The sequence below is a fragment of the Lagenorhynchus albirostris genome, chromosome 1 (genome assembly GCF_949774975.1).
Source record: "Lagenorhynchus albirostris chromosome 1, mLagAlb1.1, whole genome shotgun sequence".
Classification (NCBI taxonomy): Eukaryota; Metazoa; Chordata; class Mammalia; order Artiodactyla; family Delphinidae; genus Lagenorhynchus; species Lagenorhynchus albirostris.
This window is the reverse complement of record NC_083095.1, coordinates 32,928,789-32,942,638: the sequence shown is the minus strand read 5'-3', so window position 1 is coordinate 32,942,638 and position 13,850 is coordinate 32,928,789. Positions and strand designations below refer to the sequence as shown.

At 38.7% G+C, this 13,850-nt stretch overlaps 1 protein-coding gene across 1 annotated transcript in view; it reads left to right on the top strand.

Moving 5' to 3' along the window:
• The first annotated feature begins 279 nt into the window (after nt 1-279).
• Nucleotides 280-13,850, top strand: part of EXD2 (exonuclease 3'-5' domain containing 2) — a 59,156-nt gene continuing 45,585 nt past the window's right edge. The window contains exon 1 of the mRNA XM_060140419.1: nt 280-328. The gene's annotated coding sequence lies outside the window, so the exon portion shown is untranslated. The remainder of the gene's footprint in view (nt 329-13,850) is intronic.

Genomic DNA, 13,850 nt, shown 5'->3' with positions numbered 1-13,850 from the left:
CTTTAAAACCAAAACAAACAAAAATATCACCTGGAAACAAAAACAAAAACACCACTTATCTGAAAAGATGTTAAGGTTTTCCAATTTTAACAAATCTTTTGTTCAGCAGTGGAGAAACTCGGGAGGCACCACCTGCCCCCACTGCTTCCGTACAAGATGGCGTCGTCCATTTGTATACCCTGACTGGGGCTGTCCCTTCAGCCCGTCACAGGCCCGGAAGTGGTTTCGGTCCTAGTGGATCCGGGTGGGTGCGCGCAGGTGGCCACAGAGGTTCCAGGTCTTCAATGTGAGGCGCCGCAGGTGTTCCCGGTGGGGTCCAGGGCCGCAGGTAAGCGAGGATCAGGGGCGGGCGAGGCTCTTCTCCAGACTTGTGCGAGTGGCGGAGGGGGTTTCCAGCGCGGATTGAGGAAAGGGCTCAGGAAGCTGGCGATGTCACCGTGTGCGGGGGCGACTGCTTGCGGGGACCTCGTTTTCCCCAAGCGACTTGGCCCTGCCCCTCTCCCCGCCCCGCTCGCCCGTGGCGGGGGCGGTTCAGCACCCAGGTGCGCTCCGAGGGCTGTCACCTCGGTCCGCGGCCTCCCACGCCCTTCCCTGGGCGCCTCCTCGGACCCCCTTTTGCTCTGTATAGGAGTACATACCAAACCTTCGTGGCTTCTTTTTTTTAAATTTAATTTAATTTATTTTTTATACAGCAGGTTCTTACGTTATCCATTTTATACATATTAGTGCATATATGTCAATCCCGGTCTCCCAATTCATCCCACCACCACCCCACCACCACCCGCCCCTTGCCTTCGTGGTTTCTTGACCCAGTTAGCTAAAACGGAGGCACCGCTCGCAGCACCTGGCAACTGCTTGGGCGCTGCGTGTTGCACGCGTCCACAGTTACGGTTTGGTCCCCTCCATTCGTCCCCCGCCCCCACTGTTACCACCTCTTTCCTCCCAGACCACACCCGCTGCTCCGGGCCTTGCTGGGAGCCACCTCTTTCCCTTTTCGCATCCCTGGAATAGATCAGAACCAGAACGTTAATGATTATTTATTACAAAATTGATATCTGCTCGTTTAAATATTAACGAAACCCAAACCTTTATAAACTTTTAATGTATTAATGGACGCAAACTCTCTTAGATACCCATTCCTTGAAAACACTATACCGTATTTTTTTAGTTTCATTGCAAGGGTAGAAGGAACAGTACTGAAAGGTTTCGTTAATATCGAAGTTACGAGGTACGAGAGAAAAGAGGTTTAAGAGGGGGAAAGAATTATAAATTTTGGTCAAGTTGAGTTTGTTTTAAAAAATGTATTTATTCTGTATTTATTTTGGTTGTAGTCCATGCATACAATCATATCAAAAATTTAAAATAGATCCTCTTTGACCTATCTCTTTACATCTCCATCTTTTCTTCTTTAATCTCTTGACCCCAGGTAAAAACTGTTATCAGTTTGGGGTGTTTTTTCTATTTCTTTGTCTTTACATTTATTGATACGTGTTTGTACATATAAATATGTAAGGTTTTGTGTTAAACTTTTACAAATGTGGCATATTGTACCAATTCAACAACTAGACTTTTTATGCTTAAAAATGGGTCTTGGAACTTTTTCTTTGTCAATATGTAGACATCTAGCGTATTCGTTCTACCTGCTCTGTAAATTTCAGAGTGTGTTAAGATCCCATTGTATGTGAGATACCATAGGTTGCTTACAGTTTTTCACCATTAGGCACAGTGTCGCAGAGAATATCCTTACACCTGCGTCTGTGTGCTTGTGTGAGCGTTTGTCAAGGATAGAAACCTGCAGGTGGAATTAGTGGGTAGGAGGGTGTGGATGTTTAATGCCAAACTGCCCAACAGTGTATAATCATACCTATTTCCCCAGCTCTTTTAAACATTTGATGGTATCAATCTTTTTTACTTTTGCCAACCTGATGGGTGGAAAATGACTCTAATTTGGTGTTTTAATTTGTATTTCCCTAGTCATTGGTGAGATTGAGCATCTCTTCATGATTGTTGGCTGTTTGTATTACCTCTTTTGAGAAATGTCTCATTTCTATTGGGTTATCTTTTATATATGGTAGTGTTTTTTTTTATGGTAGTGTTTTATATATTCAGGATATTAATCTTTTATCATTCATATATGTTTGAAATATTTATTCCCAACATACTGCATTTTAAAGTTGTTGCTTACCTTTTAACCATAGAGCATCTTTGTAGAACAAAAGTTGTAAATTTTATGTTTAAATGTATCAGTCTTTTACTATGTGTATTTTGTATTTTGTGGCTTTCATTCCTTATCCCAGTGGTTCTCAAATGGGAGCTATTTTGCTTTCTAGGAGCAACTTGGCAATGTCACGAGACATTTTTTGGTTGTCATCTAGTGGGTAGAAGCCAGGGATGATGTTAAACATCCTACAATGCACAGAAAAGCCCCTATAACAAAGAATTTTTCTGGCCTAAAACGTCAGTAGTGCTGAGGTTGAAAAACCCTGTTCTACCTTGAAGCAGAGTTTTCTCTTAGGAGTATGTTTTCTCCTGTAAGTTGTTATATGGTAGAGTTTTTCTCTAATTCCTGTGTGTGTGTGTGTGTGTGTGTGTGAGAGAGAGAGAGAGAGAGAGAGAGAGAGAGAGAGAAAATGGTGTGTGCCTTACTCTTTCCAAACAATGTCACTCTGAATGTCAGTCCATTCTTGACCCACTAATCTAAAATGACGCATTTATCATGTACTAATTTCTCACCCACATAGTGTCTGTTTCCGGACTCTCTTCTGTTCTATGTCCTAATTTTCTATTTTGCTGGACCAATACCATAACATTCTATATCAAATATATATTATACTTTGATATCTAGTAGTATAAATAGTCCTCATGATTATTTTTATTGTTATTTTATTAGACGTCATATACTTTATCAGCTCACATACTCATTATTTAATCAGTGTTTTGGTGGTAGTCTTACAATTTATTTTCCAGATTAATTTTAGAATCAGCTTGTCAAGTAGTTTTTTTGTTTTTGTTTTTTTGTATTGTTTTGTTTTGGCTGCATTGGGTTTTTGTTGCTGTGTGTGGGCTTTCTCTAGTTGTGGTGAGCAGGGGCTACTCTTCGTTGCGGTGCATGGGCTTCTCATTGCGGTGGTTCTCTTGTTGTGGAGCACGGGCTCTAGGTACGGGGACTTCAGTAGTTATGGCATGCAGGCTCGGTAGTTGTGGCACACGGGCTCAGTAGTTGTGGCTCACAGGCTCTAGAGTGCAGGCTCAGTAGTTGTGATACATGGGCTTAATTGCTCCGCGGCACATGGGATTTTCCTGGACCAGGGATCAAACCCGTGTCCCCTGCACTGGCAGGTGGATTCTTAACCACTGCGCCACCAGGGAAGTCCTCAAGTAGTTTTTTTTTAAAGTGGCTTTATTGAGATGTAATTCACATAATTTGTTGTTTAAAGTGTACAAGTCAGTGATTTTTAGTATATTCACAATTATGCAGCCACTACAACCTAATTTTAGAACATTTTTATCATCCCCCAAAGAATCCCATACCTATTAGCAGTCACTCCCCTTCCCATTCCCCAACATCCTAGCCCTAGAGAGCCACTAATCTTTCTGCCTTTATAGATCTAAATATTTTGTATAAATGGAATCATACAATTTGTGGTATTTTGTGATTGGCTTCTTTCTCTTAGCATAATGTTTTCAAGGTTCACCCATGTTGTAGCATGTGTCAGTACTCATTCCTTTTTATTGGTGAATAAAATTGTATCATATGGTGTATTTGTTTCCTAGGGATACGGTATTGAAGTAACGCAAACTTGGTGGCTTAAAATAACAAATGTATTCTCTCACAGCCCTGGAGGCTATAAAGTCCAAAATCAAGGGGTCAGCAGGACTGTGCTCTCTCTGAGGGCTCTAGGGGAGGATCCTTTCTTGCCTCTTTCTAGCTTCTGGTGGTTGCCAGCAATCCTTGGCATTCTTTGGCATTCCTTGGCTGCAACTGTGTAACTACAACTTCTGCCTCTGTTTTCTTCACATGGCCTTCATCCCAGAGTGTCTGTCTTCACATCGTAATTCTCTCTGTGCAAGTCTGTCTCTGCGTCTCTTCTCCCCTTCATGTAGGACACCAGTTATATTGAATTAAGGGCCCACTCTACTCCAGCAGGACCTCATTTTAACTTCATTAGGTATGCAAAGGCCTTTTCCAAATAAAGTCACATTTGTAGGTAATGGGGGTGAGGACTTTTAGCATATCTTTTGGGGGAACACAATTCAACCCGTAACATTATGGATATGCTGTATTTTATTTATCCATTCATGAGCTGATGGACATTTGGTTTGTTTACATTTTTTGGCTATTATGAATAATGCTGCTATGAACTATTGGGTGGACATGTGCTTTCATTCCTCTTGGATATATACTTAGGAGTGGAATTGCTAGGTCACATGGCAACTCTATGTTTAATCATTTGAGGAACTCCCAGATTATTTTCCAAAGCAGCTGTACTATTTTCTGTCAACATCAGCAATGTATGAGAGTTCTAATTTCTCCATATTATTGCCAGTACTTATTAGCTGTCTTTTTAATTAGAGCCATCCTCATGGGTGTGAAGTAGTATCTCATTGTGCTTTTGATTTGCATTTCCCTAATACCTAATGATGTTGAGCATCTTTTCATGTGCTTATTGGCCATTTGTATATCTTCTTTGAAGAAATGTCTATTCAGATTCTTGCCTGTTTTAAATTGGTTTCTTTGTCTTTTTATTATTGAGTTATGAGTTTTTAAATTTTATTTTATTAAAAAAATTGGGGGGCTCTGTGTTGGCTCTTCTTTGCTGCCCATGGGCTTTCTCTAGTTGCAGTGAGCAAGGGCTACTCTCTGTTGTGGTGCGCGGGCTTCTCATTGCGGTGGCTTCTCTTGTTGCAGAGCATGGGCTCTAGACGTGTAGGCTTCAATAGTTGCAGCATGCAGCTCAGCGGTTGCAGCACGTGGGCTCAGTAGTAGCGGCATGTGAGCTCTAGAGCGCAGGCTCAGTAGTTGTGGCACATGGGCTTAGTTGTCCCATGGCATGGCATGTGGGATCTTTCTGGACCAGGGATTGAACTCGTGTCCCTGCGTTGACAGATAGATTCTTAACCATTGCGCCAACAGAGAAGTCCCATAAGAGTTTTTTATATAGTCCAGATACGTGCCCTTATGAGATCTATGACTAGCAAATATTTTCTCCCATCCCATGGGTTTTTTCACTTTTTTGATGGTCAATTCATTTTTTTGTTTCTTTGTTTTTTTGTTTTTATTTCCATTACTCTAGGAGGGGGATCAGAAAAGATCTTGCTGGGATTTATGTCAAAGAGTGTTCTTCCTATGTTTTCCTCTAAGGGTTTTATAGTGTCCCATCTAACATTTAGGTCTCTAACCCATTTTGAGTTTATTTTTGTGTACGGTGTTAGGGAGTGTTCTAATTTCATTCTTTTACATGTAGCTATCCAGTTTTCCCAGCACCACTTATTGAAGAGACTGTCTTTTCTCCAGTGTATATCCTTGCTTCCTTTGTCATAGATTCGTTGACCATAGGTGTGTCGGTTTATCTCTGGGCTTTCTATCCTGTTCCATTGATCTGTATTTCTCTTTTTGTGCCAGTACCATATTGTCTTGATTACTGTAGCTTTGTAGTATAGTCTGAAGTCAGGGAGTCTGATTCCTCCAGCTCTGTTTTTTTCCCTCAAGACTGCTTTGGCTATTTGGGGTCTTTTATTTCTCCATACAAATTTTAAGATTTTTTGGCTTCCCTGGTGGCGCAGTGGTTGGGAGTCCACCTGCTGATGCAGGGGATACGGGTTTGTGCCCCGGTCTGGGAAGATCCCACATGCCGCAGAGCGGCTGGGCCCATGAGCCGTGGCCGCTGAGCCTGCACGTCTGGAGCCTGTGCTCTGCAATGGGAGAGGCCACAACAGTGAGAGGCCCGCGTACCACAAAAAAAATAAATAAATAAAAATTTTAAGATTTCTTGTTCTAGTTCTGTAAAAAATGCCATTGATAATTTGATAAGGATTGAATTGAATCTGTAGATTGCTTTGGGTAGTATAGTCATTTTCCCAGTATTGATTCTTCCAATCCAAGAACATGGTATATCTCTCCATCTGTTTCTATCATCTTTAATTTCTTTCATCAGTGTCTTATAGTTTTCTGCATACAGGTCTTTTGTCTCCCTAGGTAGATTTATTCCTAGGTATTTTATTCTTTTTGTTACAATGGTAAATGGGAGTGTTTCCTTAATTTCTCTTTTAGATTTTTCATCATTAGTGTATAGGAATGCAAGAGATTTCTGTGCATTAATTTTGTATCCTGCAACTTTACCAAATTCATTGATTAGCTCTAGTAGTTTTCTGGTGGCATCTTTAGGATTCTCTGTGTATAGTATCATGTCAGCTGCCAACAGTGACAGATTTACTTCTTCTTTTCCAATTTGTATTCCTTTTATTTCGTTTTCTTCTCTGATTGCCAGGCCTAGGACTTCCAAAACTATGTTGAATAATAGTGGTGAGAGTGGACATCCTTGTCTTGTTCCTGATCTTAGAGGAAATGTTTTCAGTTTTTCACCATTGAGAATGATGTTTGCTGTGGGTTTTTTGTATATGGCCTTTATTATGTTGAGGTAGATTCCCTGTATGCCCACTTTCTGGAGAGTTTTTATCATAAGTTGTGTTGAATTTTGTCAAAAGCTTTTTCTGCATCTGTTGAGATGATCATATGGTTTTTCTTCTTCAATTTGTTAATATGGTGTATCACATTGATTGATTAGCATATGTTGAAGAATCCTTGCATCCCTGGGATAAATCCCACTTGATCATGGTGTATGATCCTTTTACTGTGTTGTTGGATTCAGTTTGCTAGTATTTTGTTGAGGACTTTTGCATATATATTAATCAGTGATATTGGTCTGTAATTGTCTTTTTCTCTACTATCTTTGTCTGGTTTTGGTATCAGGGTGATGGTGGCCTCATAGAATGAGTTTGGAAGTGTTCCTTCCTCTGCAATTTTTTGGAATATTTGAAAAGGATGGGTGTTAGCTCGTCTCTAAATGTTTGATAGAATTCACCTGTGAAGCCATCTGGTCCTGGACTTTTGTTTGTTGGAAGATTTTAAATCACAGTTTCAATTTCATTACTTGTGATTGGTCTGTTCATATCTTCTATTTCTTCCTGGTTCAGTCTTGGAAGGTTATACCTTTCTAAGAATTTGTCCATTTCTTCCAGGTTGTCCATTTTATTGGCATTGAGTTGCTTGTAGTAGTCTCTTAGGATGCTTTGTATTTCTGCGGTGTCTGTTGTAACTTCTCCTTTTTCATTTCTAATTTTCTTGATTTGAGTCCTCTCCCTCTTTTTCTTGATGAGTCTGGCTAATGGTTTATCAATTTTGTTTATCTTCTCAGAGAACCAGCTTTTAGTTTTATTGATCTTTGCTATTGTTTTCTTTGTTTCTATTTCATTTATTTCTGCTCTGATCTTTATGATTTCTTTCCTTCTGCTAACTTTGGGTTTTGTTTGTTCTTCTTTCTCTAGTTCCTTTAGGTGTAAGGTTAGATTGTTTATTTGAGATTTTTCTTGTTTCTTGAGGTAGGCTTGTATTGATAAAAACTTCTCTCTTAGAACTGCTTTTGCTGCATCCCATAGGTTGTGGATCATCGTGTTTTCATTGTCATTTGTCTCTAGGTATTTTTTGATTTCCTCTTTGATTTCTTCAGTGATCTCTTGGTTATTTAGTAACGTATTGTTTAGCCTCCATGTGTTGTGTTTTTTACGTTTTTTTCCCCTGTAATTGATTTCTAATCTCATAGCGTTGTGGTCAGAAAAGATGCTTGATATGATTTCATTTTGTTAAATTTACTGAGGCTTGATTTGTGACCCAAGATGTGATCTGTCCTGGAGAATGTTCCGTGCACACTTGAGAAGAAAGTGTAATCCTCTCTCTTTGGGTGGAATGTGCTATAACTATCAATTAAATCTATCTGGTCTACTGTGTCATTTTAAAGCTTGTGTTTCCTTATTAATTTTCTGTTTGGATGATCTGTCCATTGGTGTAAGTGAGGTGTTAAAGTCCCCCACTATTATTGTGTTACTGTCAATTTCCTCTTTTAGAGCTGTTAGCAGTTGTCTTATGTATTGAGGTGCTCCTATGTTGGGTGCATATAGATTTATAATTGTTATATCTTCTTCTTGGATTGATCCCTTGATCATTATATAGTGTCCTTCCTTGTCTCTTTTAACATTCTTTATTTTAAAGTCTATTTTATCTGATATGAGTATTGCTACTCCAGCTTTCTTTTGATTTCCATTTGCATGTAATATCTTTTCCCATCCCCTCACTTTCAGTGTGTATGTGTCTCTAGATCTGAAGTGGGTCTCTTGTAGACGACATATATATGGGTCTTGTTTTTGTATCCATTCAGCCAGCCTGTGTCTTTTGGTTGGAGCACTTAATCCATTCACGTTTAAGGTAATTATTGATATGTATGTTCCTATGACCATTTTCTTAATTGTTATGGGTTTGTTTTTTAGGTCCTTTTCTTCTGTTGTGTTTCCCACTTAGAGAAGTTCCTTTAGCATTTGTTGTAGTGCTGGTTTTGTGGTGCTGAATTCTCTTAGCTTTTGCTTGTCTGTAAAGCTTTTGATTTCTCTGTCAAATCTGAATGAGATCCCTTGCTGGGTAGAGTAATCTTGGTTGTAGGTTCTTCCCTTTCATCACTTTAAATATATCATGCCACTCCCTTCTGGCTTGTAGAGTTTCTGCTGAGAAATCAGCTGTTAACCTTGTGGGAGTTCCCTTGTATGTTATTTGTCGTTTTTCCCTTGCTGCTTTCAATAATTTTTCTTTGTGTTTAATTTTTGTTAGTTTGATTACTATGTGTCTCAGCATGTTTCTCCTTGGGTGTATCCTGCCTGGGACTCTCTGCACTTCCTGGACTTGGGTGGCTATTTCTTTTCCCAAGTTAGGGAACTTTTTGACTATAATCTCTTCAAATATTTTCTCAGGTCCTGTCTCTCTCTCTTCTCCTTCTGGGACCCCTGTAATGCGAATGTTGTTGCATTTGATGTTGTCCCAGAGGTTCCTTAGGCTATCTTAATTTATTTTCATTCTTTTTTCTTTATTCTGTTCTGTGGCGGTGAATTCCACCAATCTCTCTTCCAGGTCACTTATCTGTTCTTCTGCCTCAGTTATTCTGCTATTGATTCCTTCTAGTGTAGTTTTCATTTCAGTTATTATATTGTTCATCTCTGTTTGTTTGTTCTTTAATTCTTCTAGGTGTTTGTTCTTTAATTCTTCTAGGTCTTTGTTAAACATTTCTTGCATCCTCTCGATCTTTGCCTCCATACTTTTTCCGAGGTCCTGGATCATCTTCACTATCATTATTCTGAATTCTTTTTCTGGAGGGTGCCTATCTCCACTTCATTTAGTTGTTTATCTGGGGGTTTATCTTATTCCTTCATCTGGTGCATAGCCCTCTGCCTTTTCATCTTGTCTATCTTTCTGTGATGTGGTTTGTGTTCCACAGGCTGCAGGATTGTAGTTCTTGCTTCTGCTGTCAGTTCATTTTTTAAAACTTTTTTAAAAATTAAGTTTGCATTTAATTTACTACATTATTTTGAGTATTTGAGTAAAACAATCTCTTGTTTATTAAAGAAAAATAGGGTAATTATCGTACCTTCTGTAGAGAGTTTGTTGAAAAGATTAAATGAGTCATGTATATATGAGTATACATGAGTATGCATGTAAAGAGCCTTGCACATTATATGTGCTCTGTAAGTGACAGCTGCTATAATATATCTGTGCTCTTCAAGTCTTTTTCTATATCTTCAGTAAAGCTTTCTGTTTTTCTTCATATTGATCTTGAACATTTCTTGTTGAGTTTACACCTAGGTTTGTTTGTGTATACATGTGGTTGTTGTTTAAATACATGTGGCTTGTGGGACTTCCCTCGTGGCACAGTGGTTACGACTCTGTGCTCCCAACGCAGGGGGCCTGGTTTCGATTCCTGTTCAGGGAACTAGATCCCACATGCATGCTGCAACTAAGAGTTTGCAACTAAGGAGCGCTCGAGCGGCAACTAAGGACCCCGTGTGCTGCAAGTAAGACCTGGAGCAACTAACTAACTAACTAAATAAATAAAACAAAAAACATGTGGCTTGTAGTTTTAAAACAGCTTATATTGCTATGGGATTTTCTTCATACTGTTATAATGGGTATGGAAAGCTATTGATTTTATATTCATCAAACTTTCAAAATTTTAAGTTGTAAAAGTTGCGACTTGTTTACTAATCCAGGTGATTCCAATGCCGCCATTCTGTTAAGAGCTATTCTTTTCCATTCTGCCTTCTTCTGCCCTGATTTGGATCTTCTTTCCCTCTTGGCTGTGCTATTGTGAGTCTTCTAACAGGTCTCCTTGCCTCTAGCCTTGCCCGCCTGCAGTCCAGCACCCACACTGCCACCATGGTGTTCTTTGAAATAGGAGCCTGAACTTGTCACTTCCCTTATAAGTCTGTTATTGGCTCTCCATTACCTATAAGGTTTTATCTTTCAGGGTAATAGAAGGCTCCTCACAACTTGACCTGTATCTACTCCTTCTCGCATCATCCCTCTCTGTTTCCTTACTTGCACATTGTGCTCTAGCACAGTGCTAGCCAGTAGCAATATAACGTGAGCCCCATAAATCATTTAAAGCTTTCTAGTAGCCACGTTAAAAGTATAAAAAGAAACAGGTGAACTTAATTTTAACCGGTTCTGTTTAACCCAGTATATCCAAAATATTATTTCAACGTAAGATGTAAAAAATCGGGAATTCCCTGACAGTCCAGTGGTTAGGACTCTGCGCTTCCAGTGCAGGGGGCACAGGTTTGATCCCTGGTCAGGGAATTAAGATCCTGCAAGCCATGTGGCACGGCAAAAAAAAAAAAAAAAAAAAAAGATATAAAAAATCAATATGGAATTAATAGAGATAGAAAGTATAATAGAGGTTACCAAGAGTTGGGGGAGGGAGGAATGGAAAGTTATTGTTTAATGGGTACAGAGTTTGTTTGGGATGATTAAGTAGTTCTAGAAATGGATAGTGGTGATGGTTGCACAACCTTGTGAATGCAGTTATGCTACTGAATGTTACACTTAAAAGTGATTAAAATGGTAAATTTTGTGTTATGTATGTTTTACTACAATAAAAAAAGGTCACCTTAAAATATCAATATAGAAATTATCAGTAAGATATTTTTTACTTTTTTTAAAGAGTAATTCTTCAAAATTCGGTATTTTACACTTACAGTATGTGTTAAATTTGCTTGTACTCTTTCATGAGTACCACGATGCTTCGTGCCTTTTGTGTCCTTGCACGTGCTATTCCCTCTGCCTTACGCACCTGGAGAATGTTTGCTCATTTTTTAATACCAGTACCAGTCTCAGTGTTCACCCCTCTCAGCGAGTGTTTCTCTTAATAATCCCCTTACTCTTTCCTCTTTGCCATCCCTGTACTCGTGTGTGCTTCTGTTGTTGGTGTTTCCTCACCAAATTGCAGCTTGTTCAATACATGCATTTCTCCTTTTCTGAATCCTGCATTTTTGAAAGCAGCTTGTGCCATTTAACTCTTTTTACCCAAAGTCTAACACAATGTCTGGTTTATTGAAAGTGCTATTTACATGTTTGCTGAATGAATCCCTTCGCTGGGAAAAAACCCACACAAAATCTCTCCATATAAAAATAAATTAGTAAGTTTTTTGAATGTTGCCAACAGTTCCCTCATATGGAGGTACCCCACTTGCTCCTTCAGTTTCCCTGTGAGGCCTTTCTTTTTCTCAGGCCACACATGATAAAGAATAAGTAGGAACCTGATAGCCTGGGAATTCTAGATCTGAGGGAGCCCTTCTCAATGGAAGCAAATCAATAATACTTTGTTTTTTCAACTTTTCTACTATAACGTAACCTCATTTTAGTGTTATTAAACATGGAGATAATTTGAAATACAAAAATAAATTTGAAAAATGAATTAATAAAAACACATGTTAGATGCTGTTATTTTCTTTGAAGACAGAAATTCACTTTTCTATACAAAAACATGTTTAAGTTGGGAGGGAAGGCACAATCAAGATGAAAATTGGTTTCAAAGGGTAAAATGTTTGGCTGAAACAGACAAGAGGAAATTTAGAAGAAAGAAATGTAAAATTTTGGATTTAACTGCAAAGTATAAATTACAAGTATATAAAATGGGGAACTCAATATGATTTCAGTGAATTTTAATTTACCGCAAACTCTATGAGGGTCGTCAGTGTGATTCTGCTATTCAAAAACCTATCATTTCATCCATCATTAATAAAATACAGGGTCCAGACCCTGGGAAGTAATAGTACCAACGTAGTCCACATCAATTAGAACATGTCTCAAGTTTTGAATACAGACCTGGGTGCCACATTTAAGAGATACCTTGACAAGCTTGGAGCCATTCAGAAAGATCTGGCCATAATGGCAAGTGGTCTTTAAACTAGGTCACAGGAAGCTGATTGGGTTAAGTAAAATGTACTAAGGGGAGTCATAAGAGCTATCTTCACATATTTCACAAACTCTAGGGAGGGAGTAAACACTTGTCATTTCAGAGGCCAGACTGAACATCAAAGAGAGCAGTTTCTATGTAGGGAACTTTCACAGAATGCAAGGACTTTTCAACAAAAACTGCCTCTTAAGGTGATGAACTCTGTTCTTGGATGTATTCAGGTAGAGATAAGGTCATGATCTGTCAGGATTACCGTGGAAAGAAATCTTGAATTGTGTGAGAGCTGAATTTGGCTTCTAAATTTTAACTCTATGATTCTTTGTTTTCCTTTAATAGTTCTGTGGTTTATAGAACCTCAGTAGTAGTCATAGCTAACATTTATTGAACCCTAATGTGCTAGCCAATATGCTGAGTATTTTGATCATCTTACTTAAGTCTCACAATAATCCTACATGGTAGGTACTATCCTTCCCATTTTACTGAGGAGGAAACTGAGGCTTAGAGAAGTTCAGTAATTTGCCCAAGTTTATATAGCTAACAATTGGCAGAGGCTGGATTTGAACTCAGGATATTTGACTCTAAGGCTCATGTTGTTATCCTCTACTTTATGCTATTCTCTAAACATTTTAACATATTTGTTTAATTCATTAAAATGAGATTTATTTCAAGAATATAATCATATGTCTTAAATGTTAAGTGGGATATTTACTTTGCCTATCTCTAAAAAGCACCACTAAAAAAACTTATTTTTTTCTAATTATGAATATATACATACTCGTATAGAATTTGAAAAATCAAAACTATTTATAACCCTACTACCCTTAGGTAACCATTGTTATCGGTTTGATGTTGTTGTTTTACACAATTTTTTTTTTAAAAGAATGGCAGATCCTTTCAGTCACTGAAGATAGTGAAGCACTGAAAGCTTTGGATCCCCAGGCAAGTCCTTAGCGGGTGTTTTAGTCCGTTTGGGCTGCTGTAATAGAATACCACAGACTGGGTGGTTTATAGATAGCAGTTCTCACAGTTCTGGAGGCTAGAAGTCTGAGATCAGATTGCCAGCATGGTTGAGTCCTGATGAGAGTTCTCTTCTGGGCTGCAGACTGCCAACAACATCTTATTGTATCTTTTTATGGCAGAGGTCAGAGAGAAGCAAGGTCTCTCATGACTTTTTTTCTTTTTTTTTTTTTTTTCTCATGACTTTTTAAGGGCACTAATCCCAGTCACGAGGGTGCCACCCTTTGGACCTCATCTGATCCTAATTACCTTCCAAAGGCCCCACTTTCTAATACCAAAAATTTAGGGTTGTGATTTCCACATGAATTTCAGAGGGACACA